Raw genomic sequence first — 20,467 nt, 5'->3', positions numbered from 1 at the left:
AGAACATTCAATTCGCCTTATTCACATGGCGGCCATTGGCGGCTAAAACGAGGCTACAGGGTACACAAACCATAGGATTGTTATGTTCTATGCATTCACCTGTAGGTGGCATTAATTATATAGTAAGTGTACCCTGTAGCCTCGTTTTGGTTTAAACAATGGCCGCCGTGTGAATAAGGCGAATACTCCCTTTACTTTGCTGTTTGCATCTTTTTGTACATTAAAAACCAATAGGTCGCGACCGCAAAAGGGGTGCTATCTCTATAGGTAGCTATGAACAACGTATGACTTATGGCCTGAAAAAAGTTCAGTCAAACGATTTTCTTTCACTTTAATCCCTGTATCTTTGGATGGTAACATTGTTAATGAATGTTTCAGACCATGATGCATTCCTTTAATGACGTCTTCAATAACATTTGCCTTTCGAGTATGCTTTCATAAATTCCCACTTAGCCTTTACAACCTGTCTTTAAATTATAGCGATTTGGCTTTAAAAACAATAGCATGTTACAAATATCCACATTTAAGGTCTATTTTTTAATAGTAAATAGTTACATGGTTTTATAAAACAAGTGTCTATTTTTAGTATTATAGACTTTTCTGCCAACATTGAGCAAAACCTCCAGACTTTCCATAATTTTGCATAATAAATCTGGAAAACAGTATTTCATAACTAGACCTACATATCTTCCCTGACTTCCCAGATCTAAATGTACATTTATTTACATTTACATTTATTAATTTAGCACTATTATCCAAAGTGAAATTATATTACAAAGTCTATTGTCCCTGGAGGAATTTGGGGTTAAGTGCCTTGCTCAAATGCACAATGGTGGAAGCCAAGAATTGAACCCACAACTTTTCTGGCTGCTGCATGCTAGCCTACCTCCTTAGGTCAGACCCCCCCTGAGAATGTCAGAACAGCATTTATTGCACAACATTGCCAGTTTAAAATGCTACATAGTACATACTGCTGCTATAAATGTGTCTGGGTAGGCGGCCTACTTACGCTATTGTTCACCACCAACACCATCACAACCTCACATTTGCCACTAACACCAATCAAGCGGACATTCCTTCCTCCGTTATTTTTTTAACCACCGGCCGCCACTGATGTATGTATGTGTGTTTGTGAAAAAGAGTGTGTGTGAGACTTGATGAAATTCTACAAAACTTGGCATACCACCAGAGAATGTCAGGTCAATCATACACATACAATTTGGTGCAGTTCTGAACATCTTAACTGAAGATAGGGGCGATTAAAGCAGAATGGTATTGCATTTTCATTTTTTACCGGGGGGATGCAAATCACAAATGAGTAATTATGGGCTAGGTTGATGTGGGCCCTTGAGACCAACATACCATAAAAATGTATTCATCCTCGGTGCCACGGTTCAGGTAGTTATTTAGGAAAAACTGAATTTTTTGGGTTTCGGGGGGCCCAGCGCGGGGGAGGGGGAGTGGCCCCCGGGGACCAAATGACATTTTTCCGTAAAAGTCTAGTGGGGCTACATACCCACCAAATTTCATGTGCCCCGGTGTTTCGGTGTCCTTGGTATCGTTGACCAAAAATTCAGGAATTAGATGACTGGAAAAAAAAAAACTTTGACAATCCCTATATGACCGCTTCGCTGGCTTCGCTAGCAGCGGTCATAATTAGGCCTTTGAGGTAAAAGCAGAGAAAGGAGCATGTGGTTTAGTCTGTGCTGCGTCAATATCTAAGCCTACACACTCACTTTCTTACTCGACTTCTTAAGTGATACCGCAAAACATTATTGCACGGTGCAACAATCTAATCTTAAATAATTACAATTATTTATGTCTGTGTGTGGTATATAGCCTACTTGGGATGCTTACACGCAGATGTCAAAGTTCTTCTATTTTCATATTGATGTGAATTAATGTCACCTGACATCACCATCAAATTAGAGGATATTTCAGAACTATTCACGTGGACAGCTCCCCTTAAGAGCGCATTAAGAGCAGTGCACGCACATTCATGCTATGAGCATGTTTGGGAAACAGTCGGAAAGACCAAATGAACAATCTTAAGATGAATCATAGAAAACCCTCGTAAGTGTGTGTATCCATCATTATCGGAAAACCGGGCCAAGGTTTTTCTTTGTCGGTGCCGTATAATGCTTTTTAGAAGGCGTAAGATAGCGATTTTTAGATAATGCGCCAGACCGCACCTTAGCTTGTTAATTGCTACACCCCATTTTTTAATAAAAGATAAGGCGAGGAATTCGATTGTAAGATAGGAATAAACTTTGCGTTGTGATAAAAATATGCTATGCGCTGCGTTTCTGATCGTTAAAATCGGGCCCTCTGTTTCAGTTAATGCATGCAGTAAAAGGGCAGGACAACTCAAAAACCACATTTGTCAGTATATTTTATTGGGGGACTGCCCATTTCTCCGACCCTTCATTGTTCCGACCTCTCAATAATCCTAAAAAAAATGATTTGGCCCGATAACCCAGTAGTCCGATGTCCCTTAGTTTCGAAAATAATAAACCCTTTGCGTTTCTTATGCAAGTTTGAACTTTGAACTGGTGGAAACAGCTCGGAAAACGAGTTGAACAGACAAATAGAACTGAGGTTGCCAACCATCCCGAATTGTCCGGGACATCCTGTATTTTGGATGTTTTTTATTTGTCCCGTCAGGGACAGCTCCAGTCCCGAATTTCAATCACAGCCTCGTCGGCCTTGTCAAGTTGTCAATGGCCAATAGTAGGCTATTGTAAACGCGCCAAAAACTCAAGTAATGTTGCTATGTTGTTATATTTATTTATGTTGGTTTATTGCACGTTACGCCCAAACCACACCCATGGGTAATGTAGCTACTTCAGACCACCCCATTTTAGATTTGCGTCGGGCGCAACAGTCATTTCTCCCGCCGGTAAAATAGCTACAGCACCCAAGATCCGCCCACAAAGCTACTTGTGCTTTGCGTTTGATACTTGCGTTTCAGATCGTAAAGATAGCACCCCAGGACTGATAATTTTATTATTAGGGATAATTGTTTATAACATTTCTTTAGGATTATTGCCTTGTTTAACATGTCTGAAATCCCAAAGTTTTCTGTTTGAAACAACCGAGATGAGGCGTCTTCTGATCAAGTTAGATTCACATTGGTTATTGCAAGGATAGGCTATGCCCCATTCCTATTCATTATCATTGCAGGCTTATGGAAATATAAATACATATCCAACTCAAAACTACCTTTACCCTGTTGGACTTTGGACTTAGCCTATATTTTTATTTCAGTTTTTCAAAGATAAACATTTAAACGTTTAATAAGCTAGAGAAAAGTAATTTCACTTTTCTCAGATTTCGGTCCTATTTGGGTTACTGGAATTTTGAAAAATAAAATGTAAAATTTGACTGATAATGACTGACTGACTATTATTGTGTTACATGCTCCAAATGTAAAGCACTTTGAGCTGCATTCTGTGTATGAAACGTGCTATACAAATAAAGATTATTATTATTATTATTATTAATTGGTATGCATCAAATTATCAGTCATTTTGATAGGAGTAACCTTGTGAGCTTGGTTGAGACCATAATATAAGGGAATTTATGATTTTTTTCATTTTTCAGGTAAATATCATTACCCTCACATCATCTAATGTGTACATTTTAATCAATGATAAATCAATGATCAAAAGTCTATTTTATTAGAATTGTTGAATTTTACTTACAACGTTTAAGTATTTTTTTTTATTTTTTCACTCGACCCTGGCTTGGAATTTAATTTATTTGAAATACTGTAAATGCCATATATCATATCTGTTTTAATCCACTGGCAATTTAGGCTGTCCAACATTGTTAAAAATATCTAATTAATGTCATTTATTTTAATTTATACATATTCTATTGGCAAAAATATGCATGGTGATGGTGATGACATTGCAGTTCTGGTAATGACATTTGTTCTGGTGATGACAAATCACTGATCGTAATCCATTACAATTAAATGTTTATAATTTAGAAACCCAAGTTGAACTGACTTTGTGCAAAAAAACATATTTCTTTTAAAAAGCGTACTTTAAATGTATCTGCAAAAATGTCATCACCAACACAGTCGTCATTACCACTACATTTCAAGCTATAATGTGCTGGTAATGACTGTGTTGGTGATGACATTTATACCAAAAAACTACCCTGAGAAGCAAAAATGATGTGCAAGTGTAGCTAGCTTTCTACATGTAATGTACACCATTTAAACTATTAAAGTAATTTTAAAATGTCAGTAATATTCAAAAATACAGAAATACAATGCATACGGTAATGACGCATAATAAGTGTACATGCCCAAAAAGAAAGATAAGGAGTAGATTTTAATATGTTTCTGGACATCAAGCCATCAATCTTTCTGCTTAACACCCATGTATTCCACTGTGATATTAGGTGACCACGGCTACCAAATATTTTTTGATGAAAAAAACAGTAGCAAAGTGCCTTTATGTAGAGTGTGTTGGTAATGACGGCTAAACCATGGGACAGGTATACATTAAGCAAAATAAAGTAGGAAATGCATATATATGCATAATGTGTGCATGCAATTCATTAGTTCAGATAACATTTAATTCATATGTATGATTCTTTAATTTCATTTTGATAAATAATGTTTGAGATATGGCACAACATGTGAAAACTCTGGTTGCGGACACCAAAACACAGATATTGTACCATAAAACACCAATACAATGTGTCAAAATCATGAGTAGGAGCAACCATTAAAAAAATCCAGGGCTTATACTAATTAGTGATGGTAAATATGATTAGATTTAATGTGTTTTTAATAGAATTACACCCTGTGGACAGAAATAGGCCCAAATTCTGGGAAATGCCCATGAATTGCTGATTCAGATCTTAGATTATGGGCGGTGATCCACAAAAGCCTAGGCCTATGTGATCGGAACAATGGGATATGTTTCGAAACAAAGGGACGTCGGACTAAAGGGCTATAGCAGTGGTTCTCAAACTGGGGGTTGCCAAAAATATTTGAGGGGTCGCGAAATGATTTGCAGTCTGGATTAAAGACATTTTTGTAAAGGTTTTTAGTCAAAGGCTGCCATTGACATAATGCCTTTGATGTTGACATAGCCTACCTATGAGAGAAGACATTTTCTGCCTCTGCTTCCAATGCCCATCTCACAACATTTCAAAACCAAATTCCGCCAGTTAGAGAGAAGGGGGTCGCGAGACTTGGCCCATGTTTTTTGGGTGTCGCCCAACCACTGGGCTATAAGACCAAATGGAATTTGGTCAGGTTATTGAGAGGTCGGAACAATGGAGCGTCGGAGAAATGACATGGTACCCTTTCCACCACTAGGCTTGTAGGCAGGCATCTGTGCTTTCTGGAAAAGTCCAGAACGGCTGTCCATCCGACGGCCGTCGACTGCCTGGCTCAGTGCCCCTTCGGCCAAGTAGGGCGACTGCCTAGCTCTCCACATAAATATACGTCACTCAGGCTTAATTAAAGCTATCAGTATGTCTACGCTACCAGTTGTCATTGTCATCCAAAATAGTAAACATTTGCGCCATTGCGTTTTCAATTAATGATATTAAGCAAGATGATGCAGCATTTATATTTCGCCCCTCTCTGTGGTTCAGTCTTGCTCATAGCCTTGCGCTTCAAAAACGCGCTAGAATTGAATTCTGTGCATGCAGAACAGGTGGTGAATGTCAGTTAGGGCCAGTCGCCATGGAAGAACTTGGGATAGGCCTAACAAAAACGAAAAACAAGGCAACATATAACGGAGTGGGAGAACAGCGACATTTAACCAGTTTTCCACCAAAGGTAGGCTATGGTCCTGTCCCAATATTTAGACTATTGAGAAACTTGGTGTGACCTAGCCTAAACCTTACCCCTTATCCAGTTTACACATGTTGCTAGCATATGAAAATGTTTTTAAAAGGAGCTACGAATAGGCATGCTACACATCTTATCTAGGCATTACTGTTTATTTTCTTCTATTCAACAAAGTGGTAGGCTACTGTAGACCAGCTTTCTGTCCAACTTTTTTACATTTCTAAAGAATGCCTTTTGCATTCAATTTACATGTGTGGATACCTGTGTTCGATCTGTATTGTCTTAGCTGAAAGATGGCCAAAGATTGCCAACACCCGCTCATGCATAAAGTGGCCATTTGCTCTTTGTTCTGGCCCCTCTACTGAGAGGTTAACTCAGTCCTGGGCCTACTTGATGTCTTATGGTAAGATGCTCCACAACCCTTGTTACAGTATTGGTCTATAAATGTATGTTGTGAATAATACACTCATGTTTGGTCTTGAAATAATACTTGGGCAACTGTGAGCGTCTGATCATGGTTTCATTACAATTTAATGTATCTGTGCATAGTTGTAGACTAAAAACTACATTATAGTTCTAGAGGTGATGATATCCACCTGGGCCACACCCATCCCCCTCAGATAACAAAGGCTCTGATGAGTGGGGGTTGGCCCAAGTGATGATAAAACAAGAGTTCTCTTGTCTATGTGTTTTCTCTCTTTTCTCTTTGGTCTTGCCCTGGGGTTCTGACCTCTCAGCCCCCCTCTCTCTCTCCCTTTCTCGCTCTCTCTCTCCCCCTCTCCCTGTCTCTCTTTCTCTATTTCTGTGTTTGTACTGTTTTATCTAGTGTATCTGTTATCTTTAACTTGTTAACTTGTTTATCTCTGTGCTTTTGAGTAAGCTTCCTTTGTTACTATTTGCTACTTTGTTACTTTACTTTGTTACAGTAGACCATGTGAGTTTACTTTACATTCGACTGAAGTGAGATTGATATTGACTAAGACATTTACCCTTTAAGGCTTAGTGCCTTAATAAATTGTTAACCTGTTCACCAATCATATCTGTAGTTCTCGTAGTGTGTCATGCCATGCTCTTCCATAGCTGATAAACTAGTGACTTGGTAATTGAATGGTGATACAAATTATTAATTAAATGGAGTCAGATTATGGCAGCCTAACATTGTACGATTTTGGTCTGTTTTCACAGTCGGCGACTACATTTCCAAAGTCGGACAGAAATCATGGGAGTTGTACTGGAATCGCGGCGCGCTCCCGTCAACTAGATCGTTTAGTATAAGGTGCCAATCTTAGCGGTTTTAAGTCAGTCGGAGTCAGTCTTTTTTTAGTTTTGCCGTTACAACAATATCAAACATGTTTGATATTATCGCAAGTCTTTTTAGTCGTGGCTCATGCAAATAGTGACGTGAACAATATAAAAACCAATAGTGACCTCTCTCCAACACCAAACAGGAAGGGGCAAAGTAGGCAACAGCTGTAGCCTATATGATTATTTGTTATTTCATATCTTATAAATTACTAGTCGGCTATTCCACGTGACAGAACAACTCTATATCTTACAGGGATATCACACATGGAACAATACTGAAGAAACACGAAAAAATTACTTTGATATGAGTAGGCTATCATATGAGTTCCTGTTGATATGTAGTGCATGATGGAAATAATTTAAAGGAATCTAGTAGCAGTCTTGTAAATAGTGACCCTGCATGATCCCTAGTTGTTGCAAAGTCATAGTCTGTGACTAGTCTTCACTCTATCACTTGTCTTTAGATGTGAGAGGTCTGAGACTGTAGTCTTTCAAAAATCTTTTCCAAATCTTTGCAAAGTCTTTCAGTGTAAGGAGGGCTTTAATCGATAACAATTACCATTTAACTCTTCACTCTATTTGTCCACATGCGAGCAACAAGTGAATGGCCTGACGTACTTCTCATCCACCCCAGATAGCTAGAAGCTGGCGGACCACTGTCGGTCCATTGGGGGCATAGCTGGCGGTCTGCTGGCATTTTGCTCATCGGTTCAAATTGCCCAATATTTTGCCACTATTGGTCTAAAATCTTTTTAATTTGTTCCGTTATACTCCATATATTATTCTTAATATTCATGACAAGTTAAATTTAAAGAGATGGTGGTCCAACGGCGAACCACAAGTGGCACGCCACCAGCGGCATACCGCCAGTGGTCCGCTATCTGCCAATCTGATTTTGCTATCTGGGACGTGAGAAGCGCTGTGGGCCTGCTCTCTCTTTCAAGTGAGGATAGCCCGACGTGTCTCCATATTTCTGAGGCTATTTCTTGCCTTACACTACGTATGTAAAACATTGGCAAAACACAACTGTAAGAGCTTGGGTCTCAATACGGATCCTTGACTGCTTAAACTTTTTAGGAGAGCTGTAGCCTTTCTGGATTCTGCTATCAAGCATCAGTAGACATACACTAGGCCTTCATACATCTCATAATAGCCCCTTTTCAAATGAAAAGTCCCCATAAAGGATATAGCCCAACATGTAACCAGATAATTTACATGTTATAAGGGGTTATTTGCAGTGAGCTACCCCTGCCTTTCCTACAGACTAGAGGTAAAACATAGGCCTGACAGTGTTGCTTTGTTTAGGCTATAAGATATTTATCCATCTCAGTAAATGTCAGGTTAAGGTGAGTTTAACAGGTGTGACCTTTACCTTGATGTAGTAGCCTAGCCTATGTGATGAGATCAAACTCCCAATAGACTTGCTTAAAATTAGTTGAATATAACAACCTGTGTAGGTTTTTATAGACCGTATTCTCGTTTTCAATGCATGTAATCTTGTGTGTGCGCGTGTACTGTGTACGGTAGTGGGCCTATTTAGAAGAAAGTCCAGGGGCGTTTTTTCAGTCCCAGTCAATCCCTGCTTGTAGGTGGAGTTAGCCAGCTAGCGATGTGTGAGAGTGAGTGAGGAGAGTGAGCCTACAAACGATGTAAGCCAAGTAAAACAGTAATCAGCGGCTTAGGTTGGTTAGCTAATGTTATGCCTAGCGTAAGCTACTGGTTTTGACAGCTAGCATGCTAGTTAGCCTTATTCTGATTAGAGTGCTTACAAATAGGATGACTAGGCTACCAAACCACAACAAATGTCTGATCCTGAATGTGCAATTTACTTCTAAGTTTTAAGGGGTGTAGGTTTAAGGTTGAAGGACTTACTGTCACTATATGATTGTCTTGTAATTGAGTGCCTGTCACTTTAAGACGTTTGTGAGGGAACCCTTGCAATTTTAACACAGTTAAAAGGCTGCTGATGTGTAGATGCAATTCATGTTTTCTACGTAGTTAAAATAAAGATTCGTACTTTTCCTTGAGACAAACACTTTTGAGTCTTGGAAAACACTTTTCCATTTACATCAGGATTTTGTGAATAAAATGAGCCCCATGAGTAACCTAGTCGAAATTGACAAGCATCTAAGCATGCTAAACTCGACATCCAAACAGTATTCTAACGTTAGCTTTGAGATACGGCTTGATTGGACAACTTAACTTAGTTTAGTCTCTTCAATGTACTAACTGATAAGAAGACCTTAGCAGAGTTAACTTGAATGCAGCAGTTTTGAACAAATTTGCGCAGCATGGTCACAATGCTAAGCGGGTTAAATAGCAATTTAGCCCGCCTTCTTCTATGCAATGCTTCTATGTGGCAACAACAATCCTTCAGCAATCCTTAATGTTTTGTTAAATGCAAGTGCAGATGTTAATGTTTACTATGCACTATGCACTCCTGCTATGCTATTGAGATGTCCCGTGCCGATTTGGGTTGATTTGGGCGGGGTCTGAGCCGGTCGGCCATGACGGATACTCTTATCGGTTGCCACGGGTGACAGCACCCCAAAGACTGACACAGATCAGGAACGGCTTGAGAAGTTATTATTACGGTGTTTAAACTGAGACATTAAGAGGAATTAGATATTGAAGAGTTAACTTTACAATTTTAGAAAACCTGCTTAGGTGATAGATGTTGTAAAGATCAGGCTAGTAATCCTCATGGTTTCCTCAGTAAAGTAGAAGCTAGCAAGACGAACTCAACCGGACACGGATGAACAATGTTGTTCTTCGTTTATTACAATGTAATGTTGGATACTCACACAGGCATGACAGGTTCGTCAGAAAGTAATAAATAAATAAATAAATAAGAAATAAATATCACACACAAAACAGGCATTACGTGAATACACACATTAAGGTGAGAGAGCCTGTCTGTTAAGTGACGCGACAGAGCAGCAATAAGTGACATATCAGATGAGACTGACTCAGGTAACTTGTAAGTATGGAAGGCTCTATGTATACAAAAAAATAATAAAGTTTGTGTACACAGATGATTTATCTGACAATGCAAAAAAGAAATGAACAGTGGTCTGCAGTGTGCATATTAGCGACATAACCACTACCAACCACCACGTCGACTTTCATCCGTCAGACGTAGGCTACTGTAGCAGCTAGTTGTGATAGATGTAACGTCAAGTTTGAGGCATGAAACTTATTTAACTTAAACAGTCAGCTACGTAAACCCCCAGCAGTCAGCATAGAAAGGTTTTTAGCCTACTTCACATGTTAGGCTTATGTATAATATTATATAGGCTAGCGTTGAGGGTCCTAAAATCTTTCCTCCTTTGCTTATTATGCAGCTATAGTGTATATTTGTTATACTAACGAGATAGTATTGTGCTTCTCATCTGTAGAGGGACTCAGAGAGCAAACCTTCTTTAGTGCTGCCAGAGCCCGTCTACGGAGAGCCTGGTCACTCCGTATTAAGTCCCATTGTACTGAATTCTGGTTGCAGTTCCACCAGATTTCCACTGGGGGCGATCGCCATGAGTGCAGAATGAATGGGAGTCAATGGAGCTAGACGGCTAAATTTGTCTCTTTCACCTGATTGTCGTTGACAAATCTCAGATTTGATTGTAGTTTATATAACTTCAACATGGGTTATAGGTCAAAAGTTGAATGAACGAGTACTTATGTCCTTTTGATTTCTTACAGTTTGGGTCGTTGTTGCCCATAACACGCTAGCATTGTGCTAATGAGTGACGTCATTGACACGTTTGAAAAGCTTTTTAGAACAATTAAGTGACTTTAAAAAATATAATACTCCACCAAGTGTATTTTCTTTGCCTCCCCTTTCGAATACAATATTCAAATTACTTGAAAAAATATCCCGAGAAAAGTGGATTTTGAGGGGTACAGCTCCATAGACCTCCATGCATTCTGCACTCGTGGACGAGCGCCCTCATGTGGAACCACAGAAGGAACTGCAACCAGTTCAGAAACCGGAAGTTTTCCGAGAGTGGCAGTTCTCCCCTTATTAGACATTCTCTGGTGCTGCCTAAACTTTTTGTCTTGTAAGGTTATAACAGGATATGCGCTCATCTGTGTGACTCCCGGACATAGCACTAGGGGGCTGCTAGTGTCAGACCCGGGTGATTTTGAGGTAAAATAATTCGGACATCGTGTTCACACATACAGATCGCCTGTTTGATTCCCAGATCATGTCAGGAGTCCAGTGCATGTCTGAAAGGGACTTGTGAGAGAATGGCTATGAAAACTAGGTACACACAATCAACTTGAAATGTGCCAAAATTGCTTGGACATGCACAATGAAGAGGATTGGAAGAGAGGCAAAAATACATAAGAACCACTGTTGGAGAGTTACAGCAATATCATCTTGAGGTCACCAAGTCTCCAAAAAATCTTTAAAAGTTACCTCTGCCATGACACTAAAAGCAGGTCATGATTGGATCATTCAGCAGGTCAATGAACAGAAACACATGTCCAGAATATAATAAACAAAAATGGTTTAGCCTACTGAACACAAAATCAGCTGCTGCAACTGCCATCTTAGTCCTCTGATCTAAACTCCATGGGAAAACAGTGGGGTGAGTCAAAGAGTAGAATGCACAAGTGAGGACCTAGGAATCTGGACTGGACAGATTTTGTAAAGAGGGATGTTCTCAAATCCTTAGCTTTGTATTCTCCACCTGTATAGGATGTCATAGGAGAAGATTACGAGCTGTTTTATTGGCAAAGGGATGCATAACAAGGTATTACATACAGGGGTGCCAATATTTGTGGCACTTGTCTTTTTGTTAAAAATATTCTTCTTTAAGAGGTATTTGTGTTTCTCAGAATTAATTTGCTTCCCTTAGAGGTTGTATTTGGGGGCCAAGCAGCGAAGCTGCGAGGCAACCATTGTGTTTGTTAGTTTTCTTATTATTACAGTGCATGAAAATGCACTGTACTGTTCTTCCTAGGCTTCTTATTACAGTGCATGAAAATGCACTGTACTGTTCTTCCTAGGCAACAACTTCTTCTTATTATTATTCCGCTTACCACTTTTTCCGTACGCTATTTCTCTTGAACAGTTTAACTTAGAAACTTCATTCAAACTTTGTAACGTAGGTATTCAAACGGACGAAGCTGCTATGTCTTTTCAACTTTGAAACTTTTATACTTTTTAAACTATTAAAGAAAAACTTTTTAAAAATCCCCATAGACTTAACATTGCCGATTGTGACATCATAATACGGCCTTTAAGCAATTAGAATCCTATGGCAGGTGTTCAGGCCACCTGCAGCCTCAGGCTTTAAGCATACAATCTGGGTCAATTAAGACTACACATCCCATTCAACTGTTTCCTCTGCCCAAAACTGTTTCAAAATAAAAGTCCTCACTACAATAATCCACTGTTAAACAATGTAACCCATTAAACTACTGAACTTTTTACATTCAACTTTTAAACGGTCTACTTTTAAACTAAAAAACTTTTAAACTACTTTTAAACTATCTATCTATTAAACTAGCTGTCTATCAACAACTTTTAAACTATCTACATTCAACTTTTAAACTTTTAAACTATATACATTCACTAGCTGTCTATCAACAACTTTTAACTTGTCATCAACTATGTCAACACTTTTCATCAACTATGACTCCTACCCACTGTAGCTAGTTAGCATGGTTAACAAAATTAGCATGTTAACATTGCTAACATTTTTAGCATTTTTAATAAAACTGCTAAAAATGATTAGCTAGGTTAGCTAAGTAACATGGTTAGCATAGTTAGCATGCTAGTTAGCATTTTTAGCAAAACTGCTAAAAATGATTAGCTAAGTTAGCTAAGTAACATGGTTAGCATAGTTAACATTTTTAGCAAAACTGCTAAAAATGATTAGCTAGGTTAGCTAAGTAACATGGTTAGCATGTTAGCATGTTAATTAGCATAGTTAGCATAACTGCTAAAAATGATTAGCTAAGTTAGCTAAGTAACATGGTTAGCATAGTTAGCATGTTAGTTAGCATTTTTAGCAAAACTGCTAAAAATGATTAGCTAAGTTAGCTAAGTAACATGGTTAGCATAGTTAACATTTTTAGCAAAACTGCTAAAAATGATTAGCTAGGTTAGCTAAGTAACATGGTTAGCATGTTAGTATGTTAATTAGCATAGTTAGCATAACTGCTAAAAATGATTAGCTAAGTTAGCTAAGTAACATGGTTAACATAATTAGCATGCTAACATCGTTAGCATGCTAATTCACATAGTTAACATAACTACTAAAATGATAAGCTTGGTTAGCTAAGTCACATGGTTAACATAGTTAGCATGTTTAGCAAAACTGCTAGAAAATGTTAGTTAAGTTAGCTAAGTAACATGGTTAGCATGTTAGCATTGCTAGCACTACTATAAAACATTAGCTAAGTAGCATGGTTAGCATAATTAAAAATCTTAGCATAACTGCTAGTAAACATTTGAGCCATTCCAACTTTCAGTTATCATCAAATATCTACCTAAACACAGCCATTAAACTATTTGAATATCAACATTCATTAAACTGCTAGAAAACATTAGCCAAGTAACATGGTTAGCAGGTTAGCATTGCTAGCACTGCTATAAAACATTAGCTAAGTAGCATGGTTAGCATAGTTAAAAATCTTAGCATAACTGCTAGCAAACATTAGAGCCATTCCAACTTTCAGTTATCGTCAAATATCTACCTATACACTGCCATTAAACTATTTGAATATCAACATTTATTCAACTTCCAGTCTGTCAACAACTTTTAAACTATTTACCTTCAACTTTTAAACGGTCTACTTTTAAACTATCTATTAAACTAGCTGTCTATCAACAACTTTTAAACTATCTACTGTCTATCAACAACTTTTAAACTGTCTACATTCAGCTTTTAAACAGTCTACTTTTAAACTATCAACTTTTATTAAGCTAATGCATGTGAGTATGTCTATCCTAACATCACCGTAGTAACCATCTCTGTATTATCTGTTTTAACTATACTTGATATTTTACATCACAACTTTAGCATTTTCATGCACTGGTAATTCCTTGGAATTGCATTTCTAGTTCTTATTATTTTTCTTCTTCTAACGCAGTTAATGTAGCTTCAACCGTTTAACGTAGAAACTTCATTCAAACTATGTTGCGTAGGTCTTACTTAGGACATGGGGGCTTTGTATTTTTCATCTTTGTAACTTTTATACTTTTTAAACTATTAATTATTAACTTTTATAAAATCCCCATAGACTTAACATGGGCTGATGACATCACAATGGACTAATTAACTTGATTTGCACCTGTATCATCTTCCAGCTGCTCATCTAGGCCCCATCAAAGAATCAGTTCAACTGATTGCACCTGTATCAACTGCTTTCTACTGAACTAGACCAACTCTCTCTGTCTCTCCATTCTACCTATTCTCCAAGGATATAAGACACATTTCATCCAACTTTCTATCCATTCATCCTCTTCAAACCATTCACTCATCCACCCATTAAACTATCCATCAACATCCATTAAACAATCTGCCTATCAACATCCATTCAACTTTCTGTCTATCAACATCCATTACACTATCTACATTTAACTTTTAAACTATATACTCTGTCTCAGGCTTTAAGCATACAATATGGCTCTATGAAGACTGCCGTTAAGCAATTAGAATCCTAGGCCAGGTGGCCAGGCCACCTGCACCCTATCAGTTTCTCAGGCTAACCTTTTAAACTATCCACCTGGTTGACTGTTCAGTCAGTCCAACTATATTAAACCTCATCTACCTAGTTCAGTCATTCCAACTATATTAAACCTCATCTACCTAGCAAATAATTTAACCTTTTACACTATCCACCTATTTAACTGTTCAGTCATTCCAACTATATTAAACCTCATCTACCTAGTTCAGTCATTCCAACTATATTAAACCTCATCTACCTAGCAAATAATTTAACCTTTTACACTATCCACCTATTTAACCGTTCAGTCATTCCAACTATATTAAACCTCATCTACCTAGTTCAGTCATTCCAACTATATTAAACCTCATCTACCTAGTTGTCATTCCAACTATATTAAACCTCATCTACCTAGCAAATAATTTAACCATTTGAATCCTATGGCAGGTGTTCGGGCCACCTGCATCAACTGCCAGTCTCAGGCTTTAAGCATACAAACTGGCCCTATTAAGACTACACATCATGTTCAACTGCTTCCTCTGCCAAAAACTGTTTCAAAATAAAAGTCCTCACTACAATATTTCACTGTTAAACAATTTCACCCTTTAAACTACTGAACTTTTTAACTGTTCAGCCATTGTAACTGTTACTTGTCATCAACTATGACTCCTACCCACTGTAGCTAGTTAGCATGGTTAGCATGTTAACATGCTAGTTAGCATTTTTAGCAAAACTGCTAAAAATGATTAGCTAAGTTAGCTAAGTCACATGGTTAGCATAGTTAGCATGCTAGCATGTTAGCATGCTAGTTAGCATTTTTAGCAAAATTGCTAAAAATGATTAGCTAAGTTAGCTAAGTCACATCAAAGAGTATAGAAGTAACAAAGAGGCGAAACTCTGTTGCAGTTTTGACAACAACCGCTAGTTGGCGCTGCTGTCGCGCTTTCGCCATTTTGGACTGATCATGCCACTATGGCCGTTGACTTCAATCAGAACATGCCAACGTAAACCAGCAAGATTGGTCACTATATTGTGCTCAATTTCGAACCACTAGTTCACTTTTAAATACTACAGGTCATATGTATAAGAAAAAAAAATATTTGAATATCACACCGCTCAAATTAAACGGCAATAATATTATGTAGGGCTACATACAATACATGGGCTACCTACAGATCATGTCCATTCACTGGGCAGATCTACAACAAGTTTGACAGAAAGACTTTACAATGGATTTTTAATCTACAACATAACAGAAAGTTTACTTTCCATCACTGTTTCCTCCGGACTGTAAGTCTACTTGAAAATACAGTAGGCTTATGTTTAAACTGGAAACAAAATAGATGGCCATCACTTAGCTCAAGCTACGTTAGCCAGCCTGTCAACTGGAATGACTAGAGAGGAAGCTAACTAACTAGCATACATGGCGATCAGCAAGCGGCAAAACGATAATTCAATAATTTCACGACGAGGGACATACAGTTGGATGAAAAGGTAAATAGGCTAATCTTACATAGCCTACCAACTTCATTTCTCTTAGAAATCGATCCATTTTCTTAACTGTTGGCTACTTTACAATCAGTGCCCCTGCTCAGCTTCGTAAATCAAAGCACCAATTACCACCCCTTTCGTTCGAAAATTCTAAAACAACGATGTTTTTTAATACCTCAAAATAACATTTGATAAATGAACCTTACATTTTTCAGTAGCCATAGGTGTGTAGATTTAAACCAAATCTGGTTTGGTTCTTACCGGGGCTTTTTCTGCCTGAAATATCCGATTTTGTTTACCACGCTCAGAGTTTAGTGCTGGGCTGGTGGGTGCCTATTTTCCATCTGTCAAATTTGTTGGAAGCTAAATTATTATGAATAAATGTATAGCCTTACTCATCATATTTTGCATTTCTCAACACGATTTATGACAGTTGGGGAATTCAGGGTATAAGAAAAGGTTATATATATATTTTTTTTATACTGTAAGAAACTTTTAAATCTGGACCGATATCATTAAGTTATATGACAGTTGTGTTGCGTTCAGTCCAAGATGGGTGCGTTTGTTGCAATGGGACGTTCTATTGAGTTTCGCCTCTTGTTACTTCTATACTCTTTGGTCACATGGTTAGCATAGTTAGCATGCTAGCATGTTAGCATGCTAGTTAGCATTTTTAGCAAAACTGCTAAAAATGATTAGCTAAGTTAGCTAAGTCACATGGTTAGCATAGTTAGCATGCTAGCATGTTAGCATGCTAGTTAGCATTTTTAGCAAAACTGCTAAAAATGATTAGCTAAGTTAGCTAAGTCACATGGTTAGCATAGTTAGCATGCTAGCATGTTAACATGTTAGTTAACATAGTTAGCATAACTGCTAAAAATGATTAGCTAAGTTAGCTAAGTCATATGGTTAGCATAGTTAACATTTTAACATTGTTAGCATGCTAGTTAGCATAGTTACTTGGTTAGCATTATTATCTTTGTTAACATAGTTCGCATAACTACTAGCAAACATTGGAGCCAATCCAACTGTTAGTTATCGTCAACTATCTGCCTAAAAATTTAACCATTTCAATTATCAACCTATTTAACTGTTCAGTCATTCCAACTATAGTAAACCTTATCTACCAAGCAAATAATTTAACCATATGAACTCATCATATTTTTGCATTTTCATGCACTGTATTTCCTTCAGGAAATGCTTTTCTAATCCTTCTTCTTCTTCTAACGCATTTAATGCAGCTTCAACCATTTAACGTAGAAACTTCATTTAAACTATGTTACGTAGGTCTTACTTAGGACACCCGGGCAATGTATTTTTCAACTTTGTAACTTTTATACTTTTTAAACTATTAATTAAAAACTATCAAAATTTCCCTATTGACTTAACATGGGCTGATGACATCACAATAGAGCCGTTAAGCAATTAGAATCCTATGGCAGGTGTTCGGGCCACCTGCCTCAACTGCCAGTCTCAGGCTTTAAGCACACAAACTGGCCCTATTAAGACTACACATCCTGTTCAACTGCTTCCTCTGCCAAAAACTGTTTCAAAATAAAAGTCTTCACTACAATATTTCACTGTTAAACAATTTAACCCTTTAAACTACTGAACTTTTTAACTGTTCAGCCATTGTAACTGTTACTTGTCATCAACTATGACTCCTACCCACTGTAGCTAGTTAGCATGGTTAACATAGTTAGCATGTTAACATTGCTAACATTGTTAGCATTTTTAGTAAAACTGCTAAAAATGATTAGCTAAGTTAGCTAAGTAGCATGGTTAGCATAGTTAGCATGTTAGCATGCTAATTAGCATTTTTATCAAAACTGCTAAAAATGATTAGCTAAGTTAGCTAAGTAGCATGGTTAACATAGTTAGCATGTTAGCATGCTAATTAGCATAGTTAGCATAACTGCTAAAAATGATTAGCGAAGTTAGCTAAGTCACATGGTGAACATAGTTAGCATGCTAGCATGTTAGCATGTTAGTTAGCATAGTTAGCATAACTGTTAAAAAAGATTAGCGAAGTTACCTAAGTCATATGGTTACCATAATTAGCATGTTAACATGCTAGTTAGCATAGTTAGCATAACTGTTAAAAATGATTAGCGAAGTTACCTAAGTCATATGGTTAGCATAATTAGCATGTTAACATGCTAGTTAGCATAACTAATAAAAATGATTAGCTAGGTTAGCTAAGTCATATGGTTAGCATAGTTAACATTTTAATATTGTTAGCATGCTAGTTAGCATAGTAACTTGGTTAACATTGTTATCTTTGTTAACATGGTTTGCATAACTGCTAGCAAACATTGGAGCCATTCCAACTGTTAGTTATCGTCAACTATCTGCCTAAATAATTTAACCATTTCAATTATCAACCTATTTAACTGTTCAGTCATTCCAACTATATTAAACCTTATCTACCAAGCAAATAATTTAACCATATGAACTCATCGTATTTTTGCATTTTCATGCAGTGTATTTCCTTCAGGAAATGCTTTTCTAGTTATTATTATTATTCCGCCATTGAAGTCAATGGCAGCCTATAGAACCGTCTGGCAAAAAGTTCTGAAATTTGGCACACTGATTGGAGACAGTCCAATGATTCATCTCATCAAATTTTATGTCGGCACCTCCAGCGCTCTAGCGCCACCAACAGGCCAAAGTTGGACTTGCGTTCACACACGTAACTTCTGACCCGTATGGCCGATTGTCAAAAATGAGGTATCGTTGGATTCCTTTGGGCCAAGCCGAGTTCAACGCACCCTATGACGTCATTTTCCGCCATGATGGATTTTCCGCCATTTTGGATTTTATCAATAACAAATTATGTCCAATCGACACCAAACTTCGCACACATCATCTACAGAACACGCTACTTTAGGGAATTACTTTTTGTCTTCGGAAATAAAACCGTTCGCCCGTAAACAGGAAGTGAACTCATATCTCAGCAACCCTTTCATGTATCATAACCAAACGTAGTATATAGACTACTGACCCCATCAGGAGGACGCTCAAAAATGTTGGTAACCTTTGACCTCTAGGGGGCGCTGCAATTAAGGCACATGCCTTTTGGCCTGTAGCTGCTGTTGTGCTTAGAATTAAAATGCACTAGTAGTGTCTGGTAATACTGTGGAAGGGCCTTAGGTTAACAGAGGACAACTTGTGACATCAACATAATTGATTTGGCAGCCATATTGGATTTAATCAAAAACATGAATAAGTATTCGCAAGTCACAAATTTCAGGGGATCCTCACCAAAATTGGCAGAGACCATCTTCAGACCATGCCTTATCAGTGTATTTTTTTCTGGAACAATTGACTGAAGCGTTGGCCTGTAACAGCCAATCGAAATTTGTGGCGAAGCCGCCAAACAGGAAGTGAGCTCATATCTCAGCAACGCTTTCATGTATCAAAACCAAACTTAGTACATGGTCCTCAGGACCCACCAGGAGGACGTTCAAGACATTTGGTGACCTTTGACCTCTAGGGGGCTCTGTAATTTATGGAAGCATATGAGTAGCTTTATTCAAATGAGAATGCAATCTGCAATATGCAATTCAAAATGACATTACATTATGCAATTGCCAATTCATTATGTAATTTAATATTGCAATTTGCAATAATTTCCAACAAATTGTATTTTAATTTGCAAAGTGACAATGCAATCCTAAAATCAATTTGAATAATTTTGGTTAAAAAATAGAATAAACATGGATTGAATTGCATTCCATTTTGCCATGGTACTTCAGTCTCAAAATTCAAATGGCAATTCCTTTTGCTTTTCAATTTTCAATATTCAGTTTAATCATTTAACTGTCAATTCGTTTTGCAATTTAATATTTAAAGTGCAATGTAGGATTGCATTTTTAAAACATATTTGGCAAAACTGTCAATGCCAGCTTGAAAAGATTTTGGATTATTTTGGGCAAAACGTTTTGCCATCGTTTTGAGGCATTTTATTCAAATGGAAAAGAAATAGCGCCCCCCGTGATTGCATTGCACTTTGGTCACGCTCTTTGTGTTGCAAAATTCAAATGGCCATTCAATATGCCAAACGCATTGCAATCTGTCAAGTCTCTCGTCAAGGCGGGAACTAGGCTACGTCACTTCCGTGTTTACGTCTTACCCAGTTAGTGCTTGCAATAGACCTCTGAAGTTCGC

General features: G+C 37.7%; 1 protein-coding gene across 3 annotated transcripts in view; it reads right to left on the bottom strand.

Moving 5' to 3' along the window:
* The window catches only part of dmgdh (dimethylglycine dehydrogenase), a 200,459-nt gene that overhangs the window by 128,326 nt on the left and 51,666 nt on the right, over positions 1 to 20,467 (bottom strand). The gene's annotated exons all lie outside the window — the stretch shown is intronic.

The sequence above is a fragment of the Alosa pseudoharengus genome, unplaced genomic scaffold (assembly GCF_046254945.1).
Source record: "Alosa pseudoharengus isolate Yale_2024_CS ecotype anadromous, Long Island Sound unplaced genomic scaffold, YU_APseudo_1.1 YU_APseudo_1.1_scf_14, whole genome shotgun sequence".
In the NCBI taxonomy this organism is placed as follows: Eukaryota; Metazoa; Chordata; class Actinopteri; order Clupeiformes; family Clupeidae; genus Alosa; species Alosa pseudoharengus.
This window is presented reverse-complemented; position numbering and strand designations above follow the sequence as displayed.